The 5,811-nt window shown below is 41.2% G+C and overlaps 1 non-coding gene across 1 annotated transcript; it reads right to left on the reverse strand.

Annotated features, from left to right (window-relative positions):
• Positions 1 to 1,493: 1,493 nt before the first annotated feature.
• LOC118487908 lies at positions 1,494 to 1,600 on the reverse strand. Its single transcript, XR_004882841.1, has one exon. It is a non-coding gene; the product is annotated as a small nucleolar RNA R71 (small nucleolar RNA).
• Between the last annotated feature and the right edge of the window lie 4,211 nt (positions 1,601 to 5,811).

Here is a 5,811-nt window from a genome sequence, read left to right on the forward strand (position 1 = left end):
ACCCGGCTACTTAGGATTGTATCCCTGCTGACTCAAACTACTTAGCCGAGGGTAACGTCATCTTCAAAAGAGGGGCCTACCACATTACGCATTAATAACTTAATTAATTATCTTTCAATAATCCAACCCTTTAGGATTGTATCCTTCCTGACTCAAACTATTAGGTTGAGGGTAACGTCACCTTTAAAAGAGGGGCCTACTACAATAACTAAGATAAACTCTTAAAAAGTGCAAAAGTGCGAAAATAATCAAAGGTTACACTAAAGGCGAGTCGGATCCAAGTGATTCATCTTGTCTATCTGTTTTATTTTTATTTTTATTTTCAGCATTTTTAGTTTTTATTTTCATGTTGAAACCTTTTTTTAAACTTTTGATTTGATTAGACGTTGAGGATAAACCGGTATTAAAAGCTCTTGTGTCCTTAGACGACCTCGGTATCTTACCAACGCTATACTACGCCCACGATAGGTGCACTTGCCCATATGTGTGTTTAGTGTTAGTAGAATATCGTGTTTTATAAATTTAAAACTTGACTAAAGTGTTAAAAAAGGCTAAAAATATAGTTAAAAATATATCACACCTAATGCACATCAAGTTTTTGGCGCCGCTGCCGGGGACACAAGGATTTTAAGAAAGTTAGGAATCAACGGCCTAATCGTTTTTTTCTTATTTTTCTATTTTTTAGGATTTTTCTTAATTTTTCAGTTTCTGCAGAACTCAGCATGGGCCGTGCCTGGTCGGACACGGGCCATGCCCATCATTGTTACTGGCAGTTTTTATTTTCCGAGTTACAGAGAGTTGAGCACGGGGTCGTGTCAGTGTAACACGGGGTCGTGTCGAGCTTTCCAGTAACGGGGATCTGGAAAACAATCACTGTAACTCTGACCACGGGGCCGTGTTCATCTAAGCACGGGTCCGTGGTGAAACTTCTGACCAACGTTCTTTTTGTTTTTACTGCAGGGCTTGGAACCCAGGCGCCACACCTGAACTTTCTACGTAGTGTATGAGCTCCAGTTCTAGTAGAGACATAAAAGAACCTCTAGACGAACCCGAACGCTTTCTAAGAAAAAGACTTAAAGCTAAAAACCAAGAGAAAGTTTCGGGGGACCTACTTCCGATGGTGGACCAACGTACCCTCATGGATTACCTACGGCCCACCGTAGGTAATCTTGGCGCTGCTATCAATGCACCGAATGTCGATGCCAACAACTTCGAACTTCGGCCGCATTTGATCCAAATGCTTCAAACTCCGCAACCTTCCATGGGCTTGCGGATGAAGATCCCCATTTACATATTACCAACTTTTTGGAAATATGTGATACTTTTCGGATCAACGGGGCATCAAATGACGCCATCCGCCTACGAATGTTTCCATTTTCGCTAAAAGACTGAACTAAGGCTTGGCTTAATACCTCCCAGTTGGCTCGGTAAACACCTGGGATGAACTGGCCTAAAAGTTTCTATATAAGTATTTCCCTCCAGCTAAAACGGCTAAATTAATGACTGAAATTAATACATACTCACAAGAGGATGGGGAATCCTTATATGAAACTTGGGAAAGGTTCAAGGAGCTACTAAGAAAGTGTCCTCATCATGGTCTTGCGGTATGGCAACAAGTATCCACTTTTTATAATGGGTTGTTGCAACACACAAGACAAACAGTTGACTCTAGCTCCGGGGGACTTTTAGGTAATCGTCGCCCAAATGAAATTTATAATCAAATTGAGGAAATTGCTCAAAACAATTTTCAATGGCACACTCAACGAGGCAAGAAATCTATTGCCCCGGGCGCCCATAAGGTTGACGAAAGCACTTCTTTACAAGCCCAAATCGAGGCCCTTTCTTCAAAAATCAAAAAGTTAGAAATGGCGAAAACGGCCTCGGTTATGGCTTGTGAAGGGTGTGGTGGGCCACATGAAAATTGGAGTTGTATGAAAGAAATAGATAATCAAACAGAGACGGTAAACTACATTGATAATAGACCTAGGCCGTCGGGTCCTTCGGCAGGTACCTACAACCAAGGATGGCGTAACCACCCTAAACTTGGTTGGAGAGAACCTGGCAATAGTAGTAACCAACAAAATCAGAACTAAAAAGCAAACTTTCAACAACCACGCAATGAGTCACAAAATTTCTCACAACAATAAGGGGGACGAGAGAGACTTGAAGACACTGTCTCACGCCTCATCTCTGACTCCGATAAGAAAAACTCAGATCGATTTCAACAATATGAATCAAATTTTAGAAACCAACAAGCTAGTATTCAAAACATTGAAAAACAATTAAATCAACTAGCTCAAAATTTCTCCGAGAGACCACAAGGCGCGTTACCTAGCAATACCGCAACAAACCCAAAGGCGCAAGTACATCTCATCACGTTGAGAAACCGTACTGTCGGTCCCAAGGAAGCTCCACTTCCCACAACTAAAAGGAGTCCACTAAGCCAAACCATAGCTTCATCAACACCACAAAAATAAACGACTCCTACGCCAAGCCAAGAGCCACCCAAAAATCCTCCGGTACCTTATCCCGGTCGATTACTTCGCCAAAAGACCGATGAGCAATTCACAAAATTTGTAAATTCACTAAAACAATTGCATGTCAATATTCCATTTGTAGAAGTCCTAAACCAAATGCCCAAATATTCAAAATTCATGAGGGACTTTCTCACTCACAAAAGGAAAATTGAATCATTGCAATTAGTTAATTTAAGTGAAGAATGCTCCGCCTTTACTCAACAAACTCCCACAAAAGAAGATCGACCCCGGAAGCTTTACCATTCCTTGTTCAATCGGGGACTCGCCCATACGCAATGCCTAAGCCGATCTCGGGAGCTAGCATCAACCTCATGCCTGTATCAATGTTTGACCGACTTGGATTAGGAAAAACAAGCCCTACGAAAATGAGCATTCAACTCACCGATAGGTCCGTTAAGTACCCACAAGGTGTCGCAGAAAATCTATTAGTTAAGGTCGGAGACTTTGTCTTCCCAGCCGACTTTGTCATACTAGATATGGAAGAAGATACCGAAGTACCACTCATCTTAGGAAGGCCATTCCTAGCTACGGCCCACGCAGTGGTAGAGATGAATGGGGGAACACTAACATTGAGGGTAGGAGACAAGGAAATGAAGTTTGGAGTCGGGAAAAGAGTCGAAGATGATGACCCGGTCAACTACATGAAAGTCATACACTCAAGTCTGGATGATGCTCTCCGACGGTGCAACATGGGATGCAAACCATCCCACTTGGGTAACATATGACTAAGCTTTGGGTCTAGCCAAGGACCCTTATAAACGTGGCGCACCACGGAGGCATTCCGCGGAACTATCCTTAGCTTCAGTTTAGATTAACCTTTATTGCTTTCTAGTTTAGTTTTAGTTTTCAGGAATAAAACACACTCGGGATGGTGAAGGATACTAAGGGAAACTTGAACCAACACCCCATGCACAAAAACAGAGCCACCCGACAATTTTTCTTCATTACAGCAAGTTCAGCACGGGGCCGTGCCCAGCCAACACGCCCCGTGCTCAACCATCTGCAGAAAAATGCCCAGTTCAGGTACCTAGAAACGGGGCGTGCTCACTGAACACGCTCCCGTGCCCAGCCTTCTGTTACTTTCTATTATTTTCTGTTACTGGCAATCTGAACACGGGGCCGTGTCCAGACGCCAAGTAACATAAATTTTTGATTTTTCACACCTTTTTACACATTCAATCAACCTAAAACTTATTTTTGGGACACATTGAGGACAATGTGTAATTTAAGTGTGGGGGGATGCTAAAACCTTGAATTTTGCAAGTCCTAATTACAAGCCTTACACAAAACTCTATTGGAACCGCTAAACACCCCAAATTTTTTCAAAAACTTTTCGTTTTTTTTTCTTGTCTTGGTTTAAATTCGGAATAACAAGTTCTAAAAAGGCTTTATCTTTATAAATTTACAACCGATAGCATCGTGATAAAAATAACCAACATAAGAAAATTATGAAACGGCATAACAAATCTAGTTAAAATTTGATTATATATAGTTGATCACATAAAAAACTCATTCCCACAAAAGTGAGTTTTGAGCCTTTATTGAGCATACAAATACACATCTTTAAATTAAATGCTCATTTTTCGTTTCTTGTGTGAATAGCCGCTTGGTTTCTTACGACTCTAGAACTTGCCATGACGATACATTCCCGGTCCTTACCAACTTAAACCCAAGTAAGTAAATGATGGAGGCATTAGGACTAACCCTTTTTCTTTCAACACCATTATTTTCTTTTTTTTACCACCTATCCAAAATCCCCCTAGTTAACCCCTTTGAGCCTAAACCTTTTCATTTCTATGCCCACAAAACAAACACCCTTTACCCACCAAAACCTTTTTATTTTTAACGCTTTATTTTAGTAACAAGCTCGGTTTTCTTGTGACATTTCTTATAAAAAAAATGTTATGAAGCCTAGCAATAAACAAACAAGTTCATCAAAAAGAAACTTTGTTTGAAAATGCTTCATTTAAATAAAAAGTCACAAAAACAAAAAGTTTTACGAAAACCGATGCTTTTTACGCTTTTCGCCCTTTTCTACTAACCACTAACCCAAAACCACCTACCTTTAACCCAAGCCTAACCCTTCCCCAAAAGTCCTCTTGATATCTACAAAGGTTTATAGTTAAAAAGGAGGAGGATTGATCGCTTGGCAAGCATATGGTAGAAATAAGTTCCATGTGGTCTCGAGTGTTTCACAAAAATACATCTTCGGCCGAGTGTTGAGTGATATCCCGTGAGGTATGTGAACTTGTATATAAATGGAATTTTAAAGAGGCATGTTATGCCAAAATAAATAATTTCTCTTATGTAATTGTTCTAAATAAATCATAACGAATAGGATTGTAAATAACATAAAAATAAAGCCTAATAAAGATCTTGGAACCCCGACACTCAAGACAAGCCCAAAACCTTCTCTTCTACCCATTCCATTTGGGAGTGTAAGCCACATTGTAAAGAGTTTTGCTTGAGGACAAGCAAAGATTCAAGTGTGGGCGTATTTGATGTGTGTAAAATGCAACATATAAATTACATCAAATGAGGCATAAAACTAACCCTTTTTTAGTACTAATGTTGGAAAAAGTGTGCTTTTGTCTTACTTTTGTATTTTCAGGATTAAATGAGCTCAATTGAACAAAAGAAGCAAAAATGCAGCCAAATCTAACAATAATACAAGAAAAGCAATAAACGTGGCATGCTCGACCCCTCGACGACATCTTCCCAAGCAAAAACAAGAGAACAGGAGGCTGAACAAGCCCCGTGCTCAATGAGCACGGGGGCGTGCCCAAGTGTCTGCAGAAAAGACAAAGTTGTAGAAGCTTCTATCACCCAACACGGGGGCGTGTCCACCGAACACGGGACCGTGGTCATTGTAAAGATTCGCAGAATCCAAGAAAATCTTGATAGTACAGATACGCTTCTGCACACGGGGCCGTGCCCAGCAGACACGGGGGCGTGGTCAACTAATGCAGACAAACTGCATTTAATGAATAAAGAGAAGATGGATGGACACGGGGCTGTGCCCAATGGACACGGGGCCGTGTCCGGGCTTCTGTGCAGGCTATAAATAGGGGTGTTTGGCTCACTTGCAAATCATCCCTTGGCAAACCACCTCTCTCCCACTTCACCCACACTCCACCACCACCACAACACCATCATCCACCACCACCATCCATCATCCATCATAGAGTGTGTGTAGTATTCTCGGGATCCAAGATTGATAGTAAGAGTTCTTGACAATCAAAGGCCATGTTTGCCTAAGTCTCTTACATCACTT

This window comes from Helianthus annuus, chromosome 15, assembly GCF_002127325.2.
Source record: "Helianthus annuus cultivar XRQ/B chromosome 15, HanXRQr2.0-SUNRISE, whole genome shotgun sequence".
Lineage (NCBI taxonomy): Eukaryota > Viridiplantae > Streptophyta > Magnoliopsida > Asterales > Asteraceae > Helianthus > Helianthus annuus.